At 51.5% G+C, this 21,726-nt stretch overlaps 1 pseudogene across 1 annotated transcript; it reads left to right on the top strand.

Moving 5' to 3' along the window:
* Positions 1–849: 849 nt before the first annotated feature.
* LOC123776642 (mitochondrial inner membrane m-AAA protease component AFG3L1-like) lies at positions 850–20,303 on the top strand (annotated as a pseudogene). Its single transcript, XR_015727976.1, has 7 exons — positions 850–1,014; positions 8,137–8,212; positions 10,797–10,951; positions 12,726–12,833; positions 13,524–13,649; positions 19,795–19,921; positions 20,039–20,303. The product of XR_015727976.1 is annotated as a mitochondrial inner membrane m-AAA protease component AFG3L1-like (transcript).
* The last annotated feature ends 1,423 nt before the right edge of the window (positions 20,304–21,726 follow it).

Genomic DNA, 21,726 nt, shown 5'->3' with positions numbered 1-21,726 from the left:
CCCACTTCAAATCGTCTTAACACTTCCAATTTTATGTCAAGCGTAATTGCCTTCCGTTCCCTTTTGGCACCTGTGATGACCGCTGCATTCAGGGGCCTTTTCCCAGGCATCTTTGCCTCCAAAATGTAATAACATCAGCAGTCTCACGTGTAAGATGGCCCGCGGCTACTCTATGCTCCCTTGCAAAACTTGGGAGAGAAAATGTGGTTGCCAGGAGGCGCAGGCAGGAGACGTGAAAAGGCCGGGGCCCCCTGTCGCGGCAACCGGCTGGTTCCAGCTCGGTTCGAAGGCAGACAGCGTGGACCCCTGGTGTCAGAGAGTCCAATCGCCGGACAGCACACGTGCGGGAACATTAAAGCCGGCGCGGGTTTCTGTGATCCCGGAAACAGGTCCGCGAAGGGGAATAATGCCGCACGGCACACACCGAGTCAGTGCCTTCGCTCGGGACGGACACTGGAAGTAGCAGTCCAGCCGCGTAGGCGGCCTCCAGGGGCACGGGCAGCAGCGGCCGGGAAGGCGGCACGGAGCGGGCGCTGGCGTGCGCACCTTCCGCGAGCCGCTTCCTATGGAGGACCCGGGAAATATGTGTCCTTGGAGATGCCCGACTTAAAATAACTCGATGGTCATAGCACCCGGCCCTCGAGCCGGTCGCTAGGGTTTCTGCGCGCCACGGTCCGGGTAGAGGAAGACAGCGCGCACGTTCAGACCCTTAAAAAGTCAGGTGGTAGGGTCGACACCCACGGAGCCGTCCCGAGCCAGCGCCGTGTTCTTAGTGCGCACGTGCGAGGCCCCCGGAACGCGCGGACCGGCCGGGGGGCGTGGCGCCTGTAGGACGCGTTCGTCCCTGTTGTGCGCCTGCGCGCCCCCGAGCGGCGCGAGGTCGGGGGGCGGGGACTGTCTCGGCCGGTGGCGGCGCCCGGGCCGCTCGCGGTGCCGTGGAGATGCGGCGGTGGCTTAAGAGGCGGCAGGACGGCCAGGACAGGCGTGAGGGCCCCCGCCGAAACAGCCCGGCAGGTGAGCGGGGAGGTTCTGCCCCCCCGGTGTCCGGGGGCGGGGGCTGCGGGCGACGCCGCGGTGACGCCATCCAGCTGCGCCGGCTGTCACGGCGTAGGGGTCAGGGGAACGGAGGAGCCGGGCTTGGCGGGGGAGACCACCGCATCCTCTGCCGGGCGGCCCCCTTGGAAATCTTAAACCCGTCTTGCAGGAGAGCGCTGTTTTATAGAAGAGGAAATGTAAGGCCAGAACTGGCCAGGGGCTTCCCTCACCTTGCAATTCAGGTCCTTCCTGCTCCGGTGCCTTCACTTTTAAATATTTCTGTGCTGTAAGCCTTTCCTGGGGCTACATACTATGAAATAGAATTCCATGTTTTAAGGTTGTTACATCTATCTTTCTTTCTTTCTCTCTCTCTCTTTCTTATTTATTTATTTATTTATTTATTTATTTATTTATTTATTTATTTATTTTAGGGGCGCCTGGGTGGCTCAGTCGGTTAAGCGCCTGCTTTCTGCTCGGGTCATGACCGAGTCCCGTGTCCGGGGCTCCCTGCTCGATAGGGAGTCAGCTTCTCCATCTTCCTCTGCTCCCCTGCTCATGCTCTCTCACTCGCTCTTTATCTCAGATAAATAAATAAAATATTTTTAGAAAAGATTTATTTATTTTAGAGCAAGAGCAGGGAGAGAGGCAGAGGGAGAGAGTCTTCAAGGAGACGCCCCGCTGAGCGAGGAGGTTGAGGCAGGGCTCCATCTCAGGACCCATGAGATAACGACCTAGCCGAAACCAGGAGTCGGTTGCTCGGCCACTGAGCCACAGGCCCCCTGTTCTGTTTCTGTATTGATTGGTACATCCCAGGGGGCAGGGATCCCATTGACTTAATCTTTTTCTAATGCACAAATGTGGAGTTTTTGAATTTTGATCCAAGAAAAGTATCGTGGTTTTCAGACAGTAATGAAAGAGGAGGAAGGATTTCATGGATTCATCTGTCCTGTCTCTAGTAATTAACTTTTCCCTTTCATCCCTATTCATTTTGGAGATGGTGCGAGTCAGTTTTGTTTCTAGAAATATCCGTGAAAACAGCGTTTTACCTGTGGCATCTCAGCAGTGCAGAGGGCCGTTGTGGTTAGCACACAGTGGAAGTCAGTCACTGATGTACACACAGCACAAGTGTGTCACAAGTCACAACTTCCGTGGACCTCAGGGAAGTTTCCATTATGAAGGAACTTGGATGATCTTTGAGATTTTTTCCCCAGACTGAGTCATTCATCTGTTGAGAATCAACAAGCTGGCTATATCATGGTGAACAGGACAGGCAAGAGCTCTGCCGCATGGGCTGCTCTCCTTTATTTGTAGACTGAAGAGGGCATGCAGGAGCTGGAGAAGCAGTCACAATCTCCTTTATAATTCAAAGATGTCCCCTAGCGGTTAACACTCCTCAAGGGAAGCTTATGTTCCAGAGGCTTCCATGCAGTTATTTTCTCATTTGGTGATCTTACCGCACTGTCCCTGCTGTGTAAGAGGGGGACCAGACAACAAGCAAGTCACGGTGTCTTAGGTGGTTAACTGAGATATGAAGAGAAAGGAAGCAGAGCAAGGGAAGTAGAAAATGAAGAGAAGGGAATGTGAGGGATAAACGCCATGTTATTTTAGGTGAGATAGGTGAGTGGTGAGGGAAGTGAGCCATGGAGTAGAGGCTTGCCAGCAGATGGATAGCCAGTACCGGTTGGGTTTGTTTGTGTGTGAGTCTGAGATACCAGGGTGACCTGATTGATGATCTGACTAGAAGAGGAGGACAGTGGCGCTTTGCCTGTTGAAGGGAGTCTTGCTGTGCCTGATGTCACATCTTGGCTTTGCCTATGCAAAGACCAATTTAAAAAGCTCATCTGAACTTAACAGCAAGAACGGATGGTAGACTGTGTCCCTGAGAGCTGCATCTGACCTAATGTGGTCCCCTAACCCAAATCAGAAAAGCATTAAGTCATGAATTGAAATAAGGGAGTTGGGTGTTTTATCAAGTTTTGGAGGCCTGAATGGCAGAACTTAGCACCTCCAGGGCTGTAGGCCATCCTCACTGCTCTTCGCGGGGCTGTGCTGCAGAAACCCTGGGAGGTTTGGTTTCTCCTCATACACCTCCAGCTCCTGCTTGTCTTACTTCAGGCACTCACCTACCCATCTAAACTCTTCCACCTCTTCAGTGGACATAGTAACACCTGCCTTCTTAGGACGGATGGTGAAGATTGGAGGAGGTGACAGAGGGGCAGCCAGCCGGCCAGCGCACCACCTCTTCTCCTTTGTCTGGATTTCCTGTTACAGTAACATGCCTTCATGACGCCTTCGAGCCTCCATGAGGCTCCATGATTCCTTCTGCATCGGGCTCTGGTCCTGTTCTTGCAGCAGGCGGTTCCATTCATGGTGGAGAATTTCCAGTGGCCTCATCGCCCTCACTCGCTGCATCTCCTTTCTGAGCTACCCTGTTTGGATTTCTCCCTCGTTTCCATTTTTTGTGTTTTTTGTGTTTTTTAAAATTTCTCCTTTTTTTTACCCCCAGATTGTATTTATTTGTTTGTTTATTTACTTAGAGAGTGAGTGGAAAGAGGGGCAGAGGCAGAGGGAGAGAGAATCCCAAGCAGACCCCGTCCATACTGAGTGTGGATGTGGGGCTCGATCCCATGACCCTGAGATTATGACCTGAGCCGAAATCAAGAGTCAGGCACTTAACCAACTGAGCCATCCAGGCACCCCTTTCTTGTGCTCTTTTGTTCTAAGGGCTTTTGACCTATAATAGTGAAAAACTTAAGTTGTTCTGCCCTTAACTGATGTTAAATATTGTTAGTTTATGGTAAACAAGTGACATTTTCCTCTTTGAGGATTGAAGAAAATCTGGAAAAGTGCTTGCCTTCTTTGGCCTCACAAAAACGTTAACCTTTGGCTGATCAAAGATAAATTATAGTATCCTTTGGTTTTTAAATTTTACATGACTTAATCTTAGAATCATGTTTGTTTCTGAGGCTATAATGGTTTCAGTGACCAAAATTGCCTCAGGCAAGAAATGGTTATAGAATTGGGGGGGGGGTGTTGGCAGCAATAGCTGTACAAATTCTTTATGCATTTCTGCAGTGAATTTAGCTCCCGTTTATCCTGTTTGAACCCTATTTTAGTGGGACATATAAGTGGATAAGTAAAGGCAGTAAGCTTATACTTCAGCCCACATCCTGTCCCTTCCCACCTGTAATGCCTATATGAGAAAATGTCCCATCACATTGCAGAAGAAGCTAATCCTTTCAGCGCCTCCAGGGGATCTGTGTTCAGCCACTGGGTCTTTGGGCCAGACTTAACATCATTTTCTCAGTGGCGTGTTCAGAACCACCCAAAGGTGCCTGTTTTTCTTCTATAATCATTAGCATAACATTCACAGGAACGGAGTGAGACTTCCTCAGTGTTTGCCCCAGGGGGGGAACCGGGGGACAGGGTGTGTGTTGACTCAGGATACCCTGTGCCTCTCCCTTGTCTAGCTTCCATATTGAGCCATTTCTGGATTACTACAGCACCTTCTCCAGTCTTTATGGTTTTGATAGGACAGTGGAAGAGAAACTCTTTCAGACGGAAGTTTCTAGGTGAATCTTTTGGGATATGTGAGAACGAACCTTTGTTTGTACACATCTGAGTGCATTCAAGCTGAGCCTCATGTTTGGGAAGCAGAACAGAGATGATATGCAGAGTGCCGTTAGCTTGGAGCACATCTGCCCCTCCTAGCTGATGGTAGGACTGTGCTCAGAGCTCTGTGTCCCTTGGAGACCCCGTGTGTGAGGCTTGATTGCACCAAGTAAGAAGTCAGGAGAAAACTGGTTTCTCTCTTATTCTCTTTCCTGGTCTGACAGTATGGTTGCTTATCGAGTGTAAAGTGTGCTTTTAAAGTATGAGAACCTCATCATTTTGTCCTTAAAGGTTTGAGAAATTTTTTAAGAGTAGAAGAAATGGAGGCTTAGAAGAACCAGTAACTCCGTACAGGGATCAATTTGACAAATCAGACTTTCAGAGTTTTACATTTTTAAGGCATTCACTACCTTAGGGGTTAATCTCCTTGGGAGGTGACAAGCAGGCGGGCCAGTGCGTGTGTTGGCATTCTCTTTCCTTTGTGGGTCGTGGCCATCTCCCCCGACTCACCCCCTTCCTTATTCAGATCCCAAGCCTCACAGTTTGGTGAAGTGAGTGTTTTATTGGGTGTGTTTCTTCTGTGAAATGTCTCCTGCTTGCAGACTAGGAAGAGGCCCAAGGAAGTGTGTTGGGAGGTGTGTTCACATGCTTTGATACAATATAACAGTCTTCTGCAAAACATATGCAGATTTTTACTCTGTCCTGTGATATGTTTGTCCATTCATGGGTAACCTACGCCTTTGGGCTTGCATGGCTTTGGTTTGGGTTGTTGGGATGGTGTGACCGTGAAGGAGCAGGACTGTGGCTTGTTTGTCCTGGGGCTTGTTGGGCTTCTGGCTCAGGCCCTTCCATTTGTTGTTGTTGACTGTCTGTGGAGAAACGTGGCCATGGATGGATCGGCCTCAGAAGCTCTGTGAGACCACCTTTTCTTTACTCGGGAACGGTTTTTCCCTAAGTTTTGGGTTAGTTTCCCAGGTTCTTGTGGAAAAATGAAATAATTGGGCCTCCGCACTGAGTACTCCACTTCTGGTCACAAACGTGTGTATGTGTTGCAGGGTTGGGGGGCTGTTTCTCCGTCATGCAATTCTGGGACACCAGCTGGGTGTCCTACAGTCTAACCCAGTTCTGACGCTCTGTCGCTGGAATTAGCATCAGGTATCACAGGTTAAGGGCTCCGTCCTGAAAGACTGTCCCCACCTCCCCACACCCCCCTTCAGATGCTGGTTCCACGTCCAGGTTGTCACCTGTGTTTCTGACTGACTGGGTGTAAATCAGAGGTTCCCATGACTCCCTCTCCTTGGGTTCCATTAATTTGCTAGAGCGGCTCACAGAACTCAGGAAACCAGTGTACTTACTAGTTTATTACAAAGGATGTTAAAGGGTATGAGTGAACAGCCAGATGGAGAAATGTGAAAGGTGAGGTCTGGCAGGGTCCCCAGTGTAGGAGATTCTGTCCCCTTAAAGTTTGGCATAGAATGTGGGCGCGTTCTTGTCCACCAGCCTGGAAGCTCTCCAGACTTTGTCCTTTTGGGTTTATATGGAGGCTTCATTGCATAGGCATGATTGATTAAATCATTGACCATTGGTGATCAATTTGGGCTCCAGCCCCCTCCCCTCTGCTCCCCTCCTGGGAGGTTAGGGATGGGGATGAAAGTTCTAACCCTCTAATCACTTGGTTCTCCTGGCAAGCAGCTTCCATCTTTAGGGGTTTTCCAAAAGTCACTTCATTAACACAGACTCAAGTGTGGTTGAAAGAGGCTTGATATGAGTAACGAAGGATCCCTGTACCACCTAGGAAATTCCAAGGGTTGTTGGCGCTCTGGGCCAGGAGGGCCAGATGTATACTTCTTATAAGTCGAATTTCTCACAGCTGAAACTGTGTGCAAAAGCACCTCTTGGAAGTTTTAACCAGAAATGTACGATGTAGTTATTTGGGGAGGGGAGAGTTTTCCTTTGGATGTGTGTGGCTTTCTAGGACTGTTCAAGCCTCCTGACCCTTAGATTATACTTGGAGAAAGTGGGGGCATTCAGCCCTGGGTGGGCATGTCCTGAATCAGACCCATTTCCCCCCAAACATACTTTGCACCTGACAGAAGGGTGGGGTGGGGGCCTTCAAGGGTGCTTACTGTGCTGGATGTGTGTCACCTGGGCTGTGTGTTGCCAGAGGAGGCCTACAGGGTGGATTCGGTCGTCTAGTCTCTGGGACACTTGTTCCGAGGAGAAGGTGGGGATTGTGTCCGAGAGCAGGTGACACGCACTCTGGTTTTCTTGAGAAGCGGAAGCTCTACAGATGGTCCACCCGTGTCAGCCTGTCTCACTGCTTTCTTCCTTCCATTGCCCCATTTACTGGCACAGAAAGGTGATTTGGAGGAAAGAAGGAAGACTTGCTAGTGGGTTCAGGTTTGGAGCCAGCAAGGTGAAATTTGAAGAATCTTACATGTATCTGAAGCTACTTCTCAGTGGTATCTGTTGTTTTCCCTAAAAAGGTAAGTTATGCAGGGCAGAGCTTTGGGGGTCATCAGAAGCAAGAGTGTACAAAGAGCCAGCTTTGTAAAAGTAGTGCCTCCTGGGTCCTGCCTGGCATGTGTGCACCAGTCACCGGTGATTTTGTGGCGATTTTAAGAAATTGTTTTAAATTTTTTTCTTGTCTGGGAATGTCTGGGGTTGGTATGGTCTGGCAGCTTCTACCACTCCGACCTGCGACCTGACCTGAGAAGGGCACAGCAGGCTTTTCTCCTACCCTTCAGAACGAGATGCTGTTACGTTTCAGCTCCGCTCAGCCTCTTCCTTTCCTGCTCCCTGTTTCCCTCCAGAAGCCACCGGGATTAGGAAAAGTGCATGTTGGGAGGCATTTTTCTGCCTCTCACTTCCCCGAGGAAGCAGTCACCGCCATGCTCAGGCATTGTTTCGTCCCACTTGTTTCGGAGCAAGCTGATAACAGAGATTCTGAGAAACAAATTTAACTTGTAAAAAGTGGAGATTTCCGTCTGAATTCTATTCTGTTTTGTTTTATTTTATTTTATTTTTTTGAAGATTTTATGTATTCATTTGAGAAAGAGAGAGCAAGAGCAGAGGGGCAGAGGGAGAGGGAGAAGCAGGCTCCCCCCTGAGCAGGGATCCCAACTCGGGACTTGATGTCAGGACCCTGGATCATGACCTGAGCTGAAGTCAGATGCTCAACCCACTGAGACACCCAGGTGTCCCTGCCCTTTGGATTTTTGAGGCAGTGTGCTGTCTTAGTGCCTGGACGTACCAGATTTTAATTCCCATTCCTGAATTGGTTTCTGTTTATTAAAATGGAAATAGGTTCATACTCCGGCCTAAAAGTGTTCGTGTTAATAGGAAAACGCAGCAGATCTGTTCTGCCGGATGTAGGCTGTGATAGAGCCGCAGTCTGTGCCTAGGGAGCATGACTGGGCACAGGGGCCCATGGTTTGCTGCTGAGTGCCCTGCCTATCACCTCTTCTCTTCTGGTGTTCTTTTCCTTAGGTGGACTGGCTCGAAGTCATGAACAAATGGTTTGTACATGTCATTCCTGCCCCTGGGATGGCATCAGAGGTGAGAGGTAGGTTCAAGGGTGAACGTTGCTGCAGTCGGGTGTTTTTTGGTTCTGTTTTTTCAGAAAAATGCCTCTCCTGGTTCCACTACTCAACAGCATCCCATGTGAAGGTGTTCGAGGAGCACGTTGGCGTGTATCAGTAACAGTGTTCCAGCTAGGACAGCATCCCTGTTGCAGGACTGTCACTGGGGTTCAGTTTTGTCAAGCAGCATGTGAGAACCATGAGCCAAGAGTTAGGTGGAGAGAACACTACAAGGACAAGAAGGAGGGGACAGAGGCAAACCTTAGCCATTGTTGGAGCTTGTCATACTTCGTCCAGAACCTGAAGCCTGTGGTTTTGTGGGGCCAGGCTTAGAAGCAGAGCAGACTGAGTGTAGGACCCTCTTATATATTCCTATGACTTTTTGTTACTCTTAGAGTTTTCTCACTCAGTTTGACAGGTTTTTTTGTTTTTGTTTTTAGCTATTTGCCTTTATTGCTTTAATATCCAAACCCTTCAACTTAGTTTTTGAAGAAGCAACCTTTTTTTACTCTTGTTTTATTAGTTTTCATAATGTTAAATTACGTAATTAAAACAGCAAGTACAACTTGCATAAGAAGGTTTGGGATCAGATACAACTTTCTGATAGTAAGCCCTTGACCCTGTTGTGGATGGAGGCGTGGTGTGGGTGTGGGTCAGGCTGTTGTATAGCCGAAACGGAGCCATGGTTATTCTGGCTGCTGTATCTGGCTCCTGGTGCTTTTTTGTGTCACGGACCCTTTGGAGGCCTGACAAACTGGGAGTCCTTTTCCCAGGAGGGTTTGCATCTTAGAGGAAATCGACTCAGACCCGTCAGTCGTCCCTGGACTATGGACCAGGCGAACTCCTAGTGTCGACTGCGCTCAGCACACAGACCCTTGCAGGGGCTCTTGCTTCCTTCCGCTCCTCTCCATGGGGTGGTCACCACTGAACAGTTTGTTCTGAACAACAGCAACGAATTATGGTCCACTGTGAGCCTGGGGACTCGAGGGTGGGCGGTGCGGCTTCCGTTCTGTAGTCTGGTGAGTGTTAGCCAGAAAGCATGTGTGTGCGACCGAGGTACAGGTCCGGCTCCCAGCCCGACTGCTGTTCACCTTGGCTTTACAGTTGGATGACTTGACATTCCCATTCACGATGTCCAGCTGCTTGTGTGTACCGGGGAAAGTGAGGGTGATAAACAGTGGGCGGGGCGGGCAGGTCATCTGGACTGTGACCCCCCCAGCTGGGCGTGGGCTTGAGGGAGGGGGCTCTGTCATTCTGTGGTGCTGAGGGTGTCAGCACATGGCTTTTTGGCTCGTTCTGGGTGTGACGTTCGATGTCTTCCTCAAATGACCTACAGCAGATGTGGGCACGCGTAACCGGATTCCACTGCCTCCTCATCTATAAGAATTGGCTGTGCGGGTGGTCACACGAATGGCAGAGATGGGGCCATGGTGGACTGTGAATCCCTCACCTACATTCCTGGGGACCGGGGAGTCCAGCACCATGTTGTGGGTTTGAGTTCTGTGACTCCCTCTCCCCTACCTTTTTGTGAATATCTTATTATTGTTCTTAAAGACTTGAAAGGTCTCCTTATGGTCTCCTTTGAGGTAATCAGATGCTAACCTGCACCCTTGACTAGAAATGGAGCAGAAGCTCCCCGCTTTAAATCTCTTTTCAATTTTCAGGCATAATGGTAGTCCATAAAATGAACACCGAGGTGTGTTACCAGAGTGTGAATTGGTGACTTTAACCCTTATGTCAACACGGGAAAAGGCAGGTCACAGACGGGAAACAGGGTGCTGGTGGCCGCCGATGGGCCGGGCAGAGGCTGAAGTGAGCAAGTCAGCGTTTGTGTTGTTGAGACCAGCTAGCCGTGGAGCTGCACGGACTCGCCATGGCCCCATGTCCGAGGGTTGGGCTCTCGTTCTTCCTGGTGGGAGTGAGAAACAGTGTCACTCCTTTGTAGGGCAGTTTGACATTACAGTAAACACTCAGACCCTTTGATCCAGCAAGCCCTGCCCTGCGAGCTTTTGTGAAGAAGTAACCTGCTTAGCCAGACGGGCTTTCCTGTATCTGCAGTGTTTGAACTCTTTATGGCGAGCATGCACTAATTTTCTAAGCAGAAAATACTAGAAGGGAAACCTCAGACTATGAGTGGTGCAACATCTTATGGGATTCTTGGTAGTGATGCCTAGAAGTCTCCTGTTTAAATAGAAAATGGGACTCTTTCTGGGTTCCCTCTGTCCCCTTTAAGAACCAGGCATCACCTTTCTGTTTCAGGGAACCGTGCTCACTGGTCTGCTGGTACTGGCAAAACGCTTCTTGCCCAAGCCACTGCAGGGGAGGCCAGCGTGCCTTTCATCACCGTGAATGGGTCAGAGTTCCTGGAACTGTTTGTCGGCGTTGGGCAGCAAGGGTAGGTGGGTGCTTGTCCTTGAGTCGGACAGCCCCAGGTTTTGTGCAGACCCCTGGCAGTGAGCACCACCAGCTAAGGGTCGGGTTCCAGAGGAGAGACTTGGGTTAACAAACACTCATTTTTGTTTTCATACCAGTAGCAAAACCAGCTGTCTATGTGGATTCCTTTTTCAGGTTCATGACACGTTTGCGGTGGCTTGAAAAAAATGCTCCTTGTATCTTCTTCATTGATGAGATTGATGCAGTTGTTAGGAAGCGAGGCTGAGGGCACTTCAGAGGCTGGAGCGAGCAGGAGAATACCCTGAACCAGGTGCTTGTGGAGATGGATGGTGAGTGGACGCCAGTGACAGCTGCTGAGAGCAGGGCTGGGCCTTCAGCACTGCCAGACCCCACATGACTCTCCTCTAGCCTTGTGTTTCTGCAAACTCCCTGGGCGAGAATCCTTGATGGTTTGGATTTTAGGAAGGCTGCTTTCCGGCAGACTTAACGAAGAAAGCTATGTTAGATCAGCACCAGCCCCCAGGAGTCAACGATAGGATGAGGGGCCAATGCACCCTGCCTGTGCCCCACCAGCAGGAGGGGTTAGCAGGGATGTGGTGGCGATGTCCTCTTGGGGAGGTGGACCAGGTAGATGGGGGCTCCCCCGCCCTTTTCTCATAGGCCTTGGTGCCCAGAGGATGGTGTTGGTGGAGCCTGTTCTGCTTCCTCTCTCAGCCTCTCCTGCTGCCTTCCCTGACCCAGAATCTCACCCCGCCTCATGTACCAAAATATCTCTTTTCCTCCTAGTGAAGACTTTTCCTCAAAGTGATTCCAGCCAAGTGTGTCTGGTAGCTTGTCAGGCCTGCTGAAGCTTCACTGGAAACATCTAGGCATTGGTGCCACTTTACAGATTTGGAGAAGTTCTCATTGGGCCTGTGGCAAGTTTTGATCTTCATTTTGGGGTTGCCAAGAGTACCCTTGGTTTGGTGATTCATTAGGAGGACTCTCAGGACCTCATGTGTGGTCCTACCCACGCATGTGGCTGATGACAGACACAGAACAAAATCTGCTCAGGGGCAGGAGGCACTCACTTCCCTGGCACGGAGTTGTGACAACATGTGGGCATTGCGGTTGACCACGATTTTCACTGGGGGCTGGTCACATGGCACTCTGTGCCCAGTATGTACCAACGTCCCAGCCTCCCAGGAGGAAGGCAGGTGCTCAGCATAACCCACTCTTTGCACACACAGTTTGGGCATGGGGGAGCCCTCTTATTAGGGAACAGTGGAGCCCCTCCCCAACCTCAGGTCCCAGAGTCAGCAGAGGGCTACCTTGTAAGCAGACCTTGAGAGGATGAACAGTTAGACCTGCTGTGTTATTTTCTTTCTGCACAAACCAAAACATTTCCAGAATCTTCCATTATACTTAGTGTCCAACAGTGGTTCTAATTAGATTATGATTCTGTTCTGCTATCTCAGAGGACTGATGGGAGAGAACATTCAAGGGGGAAAGTGGGTGGGAGCACCAGCTGTTCCTCTGTTGGGCATCCCTGTTCTGTGCAGCCCAGCCTGCCCTGGACCAGTCCAGCTCCCTGGGCCGTGTGAGTCCAGCAGGGCCTGCTGGATGGAGACTTTGGCAGGTGGCTGGGGCACTGACACAGTGGAGGGTCTCCTCGCTCCCTGGGAGGGGGATAGCAGGTGGCCTCAGGCTGTCAGGAACCAGGGATGAATCAAGATGGGGGTCCACATCCTGAGAGCAGGTCATGGAGATCCCAGTTAGCCAAGGAGTGTCTGGTTACTCTCTGAGGGAGATGGGTCTCGGCCAGAACAGTGGGGTCTGTGAGCACCAGAGACACGGGTGTGCTGTTCGCTTCCTGACTGTGAAAGGTCAGAGCCAGCCCTGGGCATGGGCGGTGCCCTGCTAAGCAGCCTCTGTGGTCAGTTTGGAGGAAGCAGAGGGAGAGTGGAGCCAGTGCAGGGCTGCTCAGGGTGGCCAGTGGACCTAGAAGGACAGGACATGCCCTCAGGACCTGAGGGAGGAGGAGAGCTAGCTAGGAACACCACGCTGCCTTAGTGGACACCAGCCTGGGCTCTCCTCTTGGGCTCACTTGCTTCTCGTGTGCAGGGTTCAACTCTTCCACGAACGCTGTGGTGCTGGCTGACACCAACCACCCCTCTGTCCTCAACCCGGCCCTGATGCGGCCTGGCCGGTTTGACCGCCTAATGAATGTCAGTGAGTGTGCCAGTCCTTGGCATTCATGTTTGGGTCTTCATGTCCTTGTGTTAAGTCAGGGTAGACCATTTCCTGTGTATTTGGAGGTAGTTTCTTTATCAGGCTCCTGCGGCAATTAATGTTAACATTTTGAGAAAGTGGAGGCTCACGAATGCTCTTGGTTGCTGTCAGTTCATATCTCCTGGCGATCCAGTTTTGGGAGTAACGGATGTGGTTGGGCCTGTAGCAACGTCACGTCCGTCCATACAGGTGGGAGCAATCTGACAGACTCCTATTCCTCAGCTCTTGTTTTGGTGCAGTGTTGTAAAAACGGATAGAAGACAAGAGCTCACCCTCGCCTTTTACTCTCGCAGTTGGCCCTTTCCATTTGTGAGAAAGTGTCCATCCTGCGTAGACTTCCTCTGCTGCCCGGGGCGGTCCTCATCTTGCCCACTGTCGGGTCCTGGCTCAAACCCCCAGTGGGTTTGATGTTGGTCAGAGGCAGCACAGTCAGGAAGGTGTTTCATTGCATTCAAGAGCTTAGTGTACGTGACCTTTGGGATATTTATGTCATTGATGCCTAGTTGAATAACAGAGCGTGAGGCATGGACACAGCAGGGAAGCTGCCCGGAGCCCCAGGCTGTCCTTGTAGAGTTTGGAAAGTGGCTGCGGGTGACCCTGCATGTCTGTGCCTCTCTCTCTCTCTGTCAGGCGCTGCTGACGTCAGAGGCATGTCCTCCATCTTCACGGTCCACCTGCGTCCACAGAAGCTGGACAAGAGCCTCTGTAAGGATGCCCTGGCAAGAAAGCTCGTGGTGCTCACTTTGGGCTTCGCAGGTGAGTGTTGGCAACGCTGGGCCTCTTGCCTGGGGGAGGGGGGGCATGTGTGATTGGTGGGTGGTTTCTGCTTGTGCTGTTCAGTCCTGGCAAGTGTCCGCCTTTGTCTGTAGAACTTTGAATCTGTTGAGACAAAGCAAAGGCCTCAGAGATGATGAGCCCCAAAGCTGATTTATACCCACTTGAATTTCTAGTTTGATTCTGTGTAGACTTGTTGAGTTTTCACTGCAGAGACCTAGCTGATGTCTCCGGACAGGCCCACTGACGTGAGCTGTGCTGCATTTCATAGTCTTGGGCTTGAGCTCCAAACAGGGAGCTTCCTTTGCTTTTCTCTTTTCTTTGTAATTAAAACTGAAGATCCTGTAGAAGGAAACTCATTTCCCTACCAGGATGGTTTAAACACCGGGAATTTAGGGCTTTTCCAGGGGCCCTCTCTCGCAGGTTATCCCCTACTCAGCAGCCCTTTGGAAGTCTCCTGACTGTGAGGAGCTGTTTGCCGCTGCTCCTGCCATCCCTGGGACATCGTGCTGTGGAGACTTGTCTCCTCCCACTGCCATGCTGCTGTCTCGCCAGTGTCCTGCCCACTGCTGGGCAAGGGCTGAGGTCAGGTCACAGATGGGGGTGTACGTTTGTTGGCGATGGGGTGATGAGTGAGGCGTTCTCACCCGGTCCGGCTGGTACATGAAGGACCTGGTCTGTTTCTTGCCAAGAACATGCTTTCTGCTCTCTCCCTTTGTGACTCCCACGTCCACTTACACAACAAAGTTAAAAACCTGGATTAGGCTTCCCAGGCTCTGTTCTTCCCAAATTAGCATTAGAGGCTGCCCATTAGCTGGGGCGACTCGGTGGGATGACTCGGAACTCCCCTCACGGGGAACTGCCTCACAGGGTCCTGAGGTGGCCGCCTCATGAAACTTCCCTCCTCTGTCAGGCTGATCTGTGGATCCCGCTGTCCCCGAGATGCAGACATCACAAGGATAGGGACTGGTCTGTCTGTCCTCACACACAGAAGAGGACATGGAGGATTCTTGGAGTAAAGGAACTTTTGACACCTTTTCAAGAGCCACAGAACTAAGTGTTAACTGTGGCTCTCTGACGGTTCTCCTGCTGTCAGTTCTGCCTCTCCCACGTGCAGGCAGTCCAGGCATTTTAAGCTTGGTGTTCCTTGGGAACCTGACATGTAAAGTTCCCTTCTACCATTTCTGCTCATTCCTTGCACTATAATATAGTAATAAAAGTGAAAGAAAAAAGATCATTTTAAAACTTGGCTAATGAGTCAACCAGAAATTACAGAGTATGCAAAGAAACAGTAAGTACGGTTCATTCACAGGAAGGAATGGAGAGAAACCATCCCCAAGGTAGCACAGACATCAGGCTTACTACGACAAAAACAAAATGTCAGCTGTCTCAAACGTGCAACCCCAAAAAGCCGGAGGCGTCCAGAAAAACTGTTTGTCTCAACAAAGAGAATGTTAGGCAATGGAAATTACCAAAAGTAACCAAACGGAGAAGTACTATAACTGAAATAAAAAGTTCACTAGAGGGCCCCGGTAGCAGATGTGAGCAGCCGAAGAAAGAATCAGCAAACTTGGACATAGGTGTAAAGACATTACCCAGTCTGAGGAGCAGAGAGAAGAAAGAGTGGAGAATGGGCAGAATGTAGGGCCACGTGGGGCACCGTCAACGTACATAGTATGGCAGTCCCCGAAGGAGGAGAGAGAGGAAAAGGGGCAGAGAGAGGAGATGAAGAGGTAGTGGTTCAGAACTTCCCAAATTGGAGAGAAGACATGAATCTACATTTCCAAGAAGTTCAGTGAATTTCAGGTCGGGATAAACTCCAAGATCCAGTCAGAACCTCATTATAATCGAACTGCTAAAGCCAGAGAGAGAGAAACTCTTGACACGAGCAAGAGAGAGGGCACAGTGTACCGAGGGTCTTCAGTGAGATTAACAACCGATTGCTCATTAGAAACTCTGAAGGCCGGAAGGTAGTGGGGTGACGAGTTCGAGGTCCCAAAAGAAAAGGCTGTTAGCCAAGAATTCTGCATCCGGCCAGACTGCCCTTCAGAGATGAAGGGGAAACGGAGCCACTCCCAGATGCCGAAAAGGGAAGGTGGTGCGGTGTGTGTAGACTGGCCCCACAAGGAACGCTAAATGAAAGGTGCTAGCCCGGAACTGGAAGCTGTATGAAGTAACATTAGAACAGGTGACTGTGCAGGGAAATATAAAGGCCAGTATTACTGCATTTTTGCTGGGTAACTCCTTTTTTTCCCTGTGCGATTTTAAAGGCAAGTGTATAAACAATAATTAAGGTTCCTGTTAATGGGTATGTAATGTAGAAAGCTGTAGTCTTTGACAGTAATCACATAAAGTGTGGAAGGAAGGAGATACACAGGAGCAGAGCATTTGAATACTTACTAAAGCCAGAAATGGAAAAGCTGATCTTAAAATTCACATGGAACTGGAAGGGGCCAGATAGCCAAAACAGTCTCATAAACGGAGACCAAGTTGGAGGACTCACGTGTCCCTATTTCAGAACCTGCCACAAAGGTCAATAAAAACATGTCCAGTGACGCAAGGATAGATATAGGACAGTAGAACAAAACCCAAAAATGCCGATCGCCGGTGCTGAGTTGATTTGTGTCAAGTGTGTGAAGACCATTCAACAGGGGAAGGACAGTCCCTTCAACAAAAAGTACTGGGACAGTGAGATATCCACATACAAAAGAATGAAATTGGACCCTTGCGCTGTTTGAGTTAACTCAAAATGGATAGAAGACCTGAATTTAAGAGCTAGAACTGTAAAGCGCTTACAAGAAACCATGGGGGACCAAACCTTCACGACTTTGGACTTTGCAGTGGTTCCTTAAATCTACCAGAAGCACAAGCAACAGGTGAAAAAATAGATTGGACTTAGCAAAACTAACATCTTTCGTGTATCAAAGGGCGCTGTTGAGTGAATAAAAAGACAGTGTACAGAATGGAAGAAAATATTTGGAAATCCTATGTCTGATAAGGGTCTAGAACCCAGAACATTGAACCCAATTTAAAAATGGGCAAAGGGTTAGAATAGACATTTTTCCAGAGAAGATACGCAAATTGCCACAAAGCACATGAAAAAATGCTGAGTGTTATTCATTAGGAAAATGCAAATCAAAACCACGGTGAGATAGCACTTCACACCCACCAGGATGGCTCTGAAAGTTAGAAAGGAAATGGCAGGGACACAGAGACGCAGGTCCCCTAATACGTTGCTGCTGGGCGTCCGTTTGGCTGTCCTTCAGAGAGTAAAGTGCAGCGATACTGTATGACCCAGCAACTCCGCTCATCAGTGTCTACCGAAGAGAAAAATGTGGCCACACGAAGACTTGCACGTGAACGTTCACGGCCAAAGGTCCCTCGGTGCAGGAACGGCTAAACAAAAGCTGTGTATGTGGAACGGAATATTATTCAGCCATAAAAAGAAATGAAGTACTGATATATGGTATAATGTGTCCAACCCGCCAAGTGCGCCACGTCCTGTGCGACTCCATGGATGTGAAATGTCCCTAACCGGTAGCTCCAAGGAGACAAAGTACAAGAGTGGTTGGCTAGGGTGGGTAGTGAAATTCACCACCACATCAGGCACAGGTATCTTTTTTTTTTTTTTTTAAGGATTTATTTATTTATTAGAGAGAGAAAGAGCATGTGCTCGCTTGCAGGCAAAGGGAGAGGGAGAAGCAGGCTCCCCTTCCCCTGAGGAGGGAACCTGACGTGGGACTCGATCCCAGGACCCTGGGCTCATGACTTGAGCCGAAGGCAGACGCTTCACCGATGGAGCGCCCCAGGCACCCCAGGCACCGGGTATCTTTGTAGATGATGGAAGTGTCTGAAAGTAGGGCACTAGCCACATGACTTGATAAATTTACTAGTCTTTGAAGTATATACTTCAGGTGGGTTTTATGTTAAATAAATTATGCCTCAATAGTTGCTTCATCAAAAAACTGGCCCAACATAGTAGTGACTATAAAGCTGTTCCCTAGTTTGGCTCTGGTCTCTGTAGTTGGGCTTTTCCTGTAACGCACAGTCCTGGGCACTCATGTCCCAGGTCAGGTGCTGGCGTTTCTAGTGTCTGCAAGGGAGCAGTGCTGTTGCCGCCCAGCACCTGGGGCCCTGTGTTCCGGAGATGCACTTTGAGCCGGCCGTCGGGGGTCAGCGGAGGTGAGCTGGGCAGCCCTGGAGAGGTGGGGGGGCCTTCTAGCTCTGATCTTTGGCAGGCTCACCTTGGGGCCCCAGCTTTTAGGTTAGCGCACAGGAACCATAGACAGTTTTCCAAACCAAAATCTGGGACTCGGGAGCCCGCCAACAGCTTTCATGCTCTGTCTAGAGCTCCATGTAGAACCCCAGAATGACGGGGCCTCCAGGGCGGTGGGTCAGGCCTGATCGCAGACGGGAGGAGGGGGGCTCCCTAGGGTCCTCCTTGTGGAAGCTGCAAAGGCAGTCCTCTGCAGGAGGGCGGGTGCCGGTCGGCCTGCTTCAGCACGGCGACGCCTGCCTGGCCCCCTGGCTCCAGCTTAGCAGCTCAGGGTCTCTGGAGCGCCTTCCTAGGGACGGAGAGGAGGGGGTGTCCCGGTGGCCGGTGGCTGCCCTTTGTGGTCAGCCTCCTGGCTGTGAGAGCCAGTGGCAGGTTTGCAGTGCTGCTTCGTGTTGGTTTTCTTAGTGAAGCACAGCGTGTGTAGACAAGTGTGCAGTGTCGGGTAGCCCAAGACGTCTCCACAGCTTCTGGAGGGTTGTCCTGGCCATGCTGCTCAGCTGTCCAGTCGTAAAGCTGGGCCCGGTGGGAGTTGTTGGTGCCTCCTCTGTGTACGGATGACTGCCTGTAAGGTAAGTGTCGGAGGCATTGGTCTCCATGTTTCTGGGGCCCCTTAGCAGGCCAGAGAAGATAGCTAATCCCATTGGCTCCTAAAGCAGTTTGCAGCATGGACAGTGCATGAGGTGGGACGTCCTTCGCACTTGGGCTGGGGTTTCTGCAGAGCGGACAGCAGCGCAGTGTCTGGTGTGGAGGAACGGCACCAAACTGGGCCTGAGCTGTCTGTGTGCAGCGGACAGGCTGTGAGAGGCTCTGACCAGCCCTCAGCATTCCCTGAGTGGAGGGTGGGCATTTGGCTCCCACTTCCCAGCTCTCCATTTCTCCTCTGCCTCTCGCTGGCTTGGGAATTTGATGTGTAGGCCTTGAGAAGACGCAGGTCCACAGCCCAGTGAGAAGGCGACCGTGGCCTCCTGGGAGGCCGCACATGCGGTGCTGGGCTGGTTCCTGGAGCATGTGGACCCTATGCTGAAGCTTGGTCTGAGTAGTTTACCTTCCCCGGTGCCTGTGGCCTCTGGTCGCGTGGGCACAGTTCATTCACAGTGGCAGCCCTTTTACTTTCCAAGGGATGTAATGATTTGGAACTGGGTTCAAAAAGTTGTTCAGGGATGTGTAGCAGAGAAGGGGGGTGTTCCTTCCAGGTGGGATCTGGATGCCAGCCACCTGACACCCCAGAGGTTAGATGTTAAACTTGCCTCACTCCTAAGCTTTGGACCCAACGGGATGGCTCCTCCAGAACTTCCTTGGGACTGATAGGGTGGAGGTGGTTTCCGTGTTAATCTTTGGGGTGACCCCACCCAGACCCACCTAATCCTGAGTGGGGCCCGGGGGACTCTTCTTCTCCCACGCCCTTGTGACCAGTGGTCATAGTAGGGCGAATTGGGCTGGGATGCTCCAGAGGTGGCACCTGGAACGGGCTGGAGCTCTCCGTGGGGGTGAGCAGAGCACTGCCTGCCTGTGTCTCTAGGTGTCTATCATCCCCTGGGGCAGAGGGCTCGGCTTTGCCCTGTCTTTGCCCAGGGAGCAGTATCTGTCCACATGCGAGCAGCTCTTTGACCGCATGTGCATGATGCTAGGGGCAGGGTGGCTGAGCAGCTGTTCTTTGGGCAGATCACCACTGGGGCCAAGGATGACTTGAGGAAGGTCACCCAGCGCGCCTCTGCCCAGGTAAAGGGCAGCCACCCTAGTGGGGGCTCTGCATGGCTGAGTCCCTCCAGGCTTACCCCCAGCTGCTTCCAGATTGTGCAGTGGGGATGAGCGACAAGTTGGACAGGTGTCTTTTGACTTCCCCCCCACAAGGCGAGATGCCGGTCGAGAAGCCGTACGGTGAGGCCACTGCCCAGCTCATCAGGGTGCAGGACCTCATCAGCTCTGCCTGTGAGGGGGCCTGGCGCTGCTGACCCGGTGCTGAGAGCAGCTGGGCCAGGTGAGTGGGGCGGGTCCTGGCTTGGGGCGCTCCCTCATGGGATGTTGGGTTTGGGGTTTACCTTGGCAGTGCCCGCGTTCTGGGAGCAGCTGAGTGACAGGCAGCTGTGATTTCTAGGTGGGCAGGCCGCTGCTGGGGAAGGAGGTGCTGGCGGAGGAGGATGTGATGGAGCTGCTGGGGCCTGACCCCTTGCGGAGAAGTCCACGCATGAGGAGCCTGCAGGAGGACGCGTCCCTTCTTAAGGGGCTGAAGGGCTGGAACCAGGGGCAGGAGGAGGGGACCTCAAAGTGCCACCTGCAGAAGAGCCCAGCTTAGTGACCTTGGCTTTGAAAGCTGCTGCCAAAATCACGGGAAAACAAATTAAAACATGATTAACAGCAAATGGGTGTTTTAGATATGGGTGCTCAGACCCCATCCCTAGAGGACAGGGTCTCTGGTCAGAGGGGCGGGCAATAGGCCATAAGTCCCTTGCTCCCCGGGGAGCAGAGGGCGTGTGTCTTCCTGGTGGGGTTTTGAGTTTGGACCTTCAGGGGCCTCCCACGAAGGGAGGTGGGTGCTGGGTGGATTTGGTGGGGACAGCTGCCTCACGGGCAAGTACGAGTGCTGGTCTCTTGAATTGCCCCAAGGACAGCAGGCTTTGGCTCTGTTCAGAAATCCGAAGGTTTAGTGAAGTGGCAGAATTAAGAAAAGGGAAATCTAAGCCAGTTATCAAGGGAAAAGTGTTAGGTTTTTACAATAGCTGTTTGGGTTGGTGGAAGGCCTGTCAGTGGTTCTGGAAGAAACTCAACACTTCCCACAAGTGTGTGGTTGCGGGGAGAGAAGTGGAGCCATGGGGGCCCCGGAACCACTCCCATTGCCCTCCCAGCACCTGGGCACTCCTCTGAGCATGAGGGAGGCAGTTTCTCAGCCAAAGCAGCACCATTTCCAGGGTAGGCGGCTTTACCAACTAGGGTGTGTCTGGATTTAATTCCCTTCTCCAGCAAGCCGTGTTCCCTGCCACCCCCTTTGTTAGAATCACAGAGGGGGCTCTGGACTGAGCTGGGATCCCCTGGGTTGTAACCCTGTTGTTGCTGCCCCAGGTGACCCTCTTCCTGGTGTCGGGCAGCCGCCAAACGAAAGAAGGCCTGTTCTGGTTTGTGAGTTCTAGGCCTCTGATGCCGTAGATTGTCTGGTTGGTCTTGGAGCATGGCCAGGGCCCAGTCTGGGCACCTGGGGTCAGGACTGGCCTGGGGCTCAGGGGGCAATGTCCTGCTTGTTCTCCACACAGCCTGCCTCCCAGACCATCAGAATCATGGCAGTAGAAGGCTGCCAGCCCCTTGGTGCATGGGTGGATATCTGGGACCCCCGGTGCTCAGGGCATCCTGGGGAGAGGAAGGGCTCTACTTGCTGCCCCACAGGACCTCCGCTCTCTGCTTGGCCAAGACCAGACGCTGAAATTTGTTTAAAAATTCCCAAATCATTTGTTACATTGGACTCAAAAATAGCACTTCCAACTTCTGTTGTTTGTAAAACACGCCATTATTGAATTTTTTACATCTCCAGAGCCCATCCTGTAATGAAGTCTCCACTAAACCCAGCCCTCATTAGCTGAGCTGCTTGGGGGCCTGCCAGGGTCCTGCCTCGGGGCTCCTCTGATGGAGGGGAAGGTGCTCTGTGGGGTCCAGAGCCTGGGGACCTGTTCATTTTGAGTCTTGGTGCAGCCCCTCTCTGGGGTCCAGGGCGTGCTCTCAGCACACCTGGGTGCTCCCCAACCCCAACCCCTGCTGTTCCTGCCTTGAATGTCCTTGTGCTCACCTCCCCCAAGT

Source organism: Ursus americanus, chromosome 21 (genome assembly GCF_024610735.1).
Source record: "Ursus americanus isolate L20-20 chromosome 21, mUrsAme1.1.p, whole genome shotgun sequence".
Lineage (NCBI taxonomy): Eukaryota > Metazoa > Chordata > Mammalia > Carnivora > Ursidae > Ursus > Ursus americanus.
The sequence above is the reverse complement of the archived record's forward strand: the minus strand, read 5'-3'. Positions and strand labels throughout refer to the sequence as shown.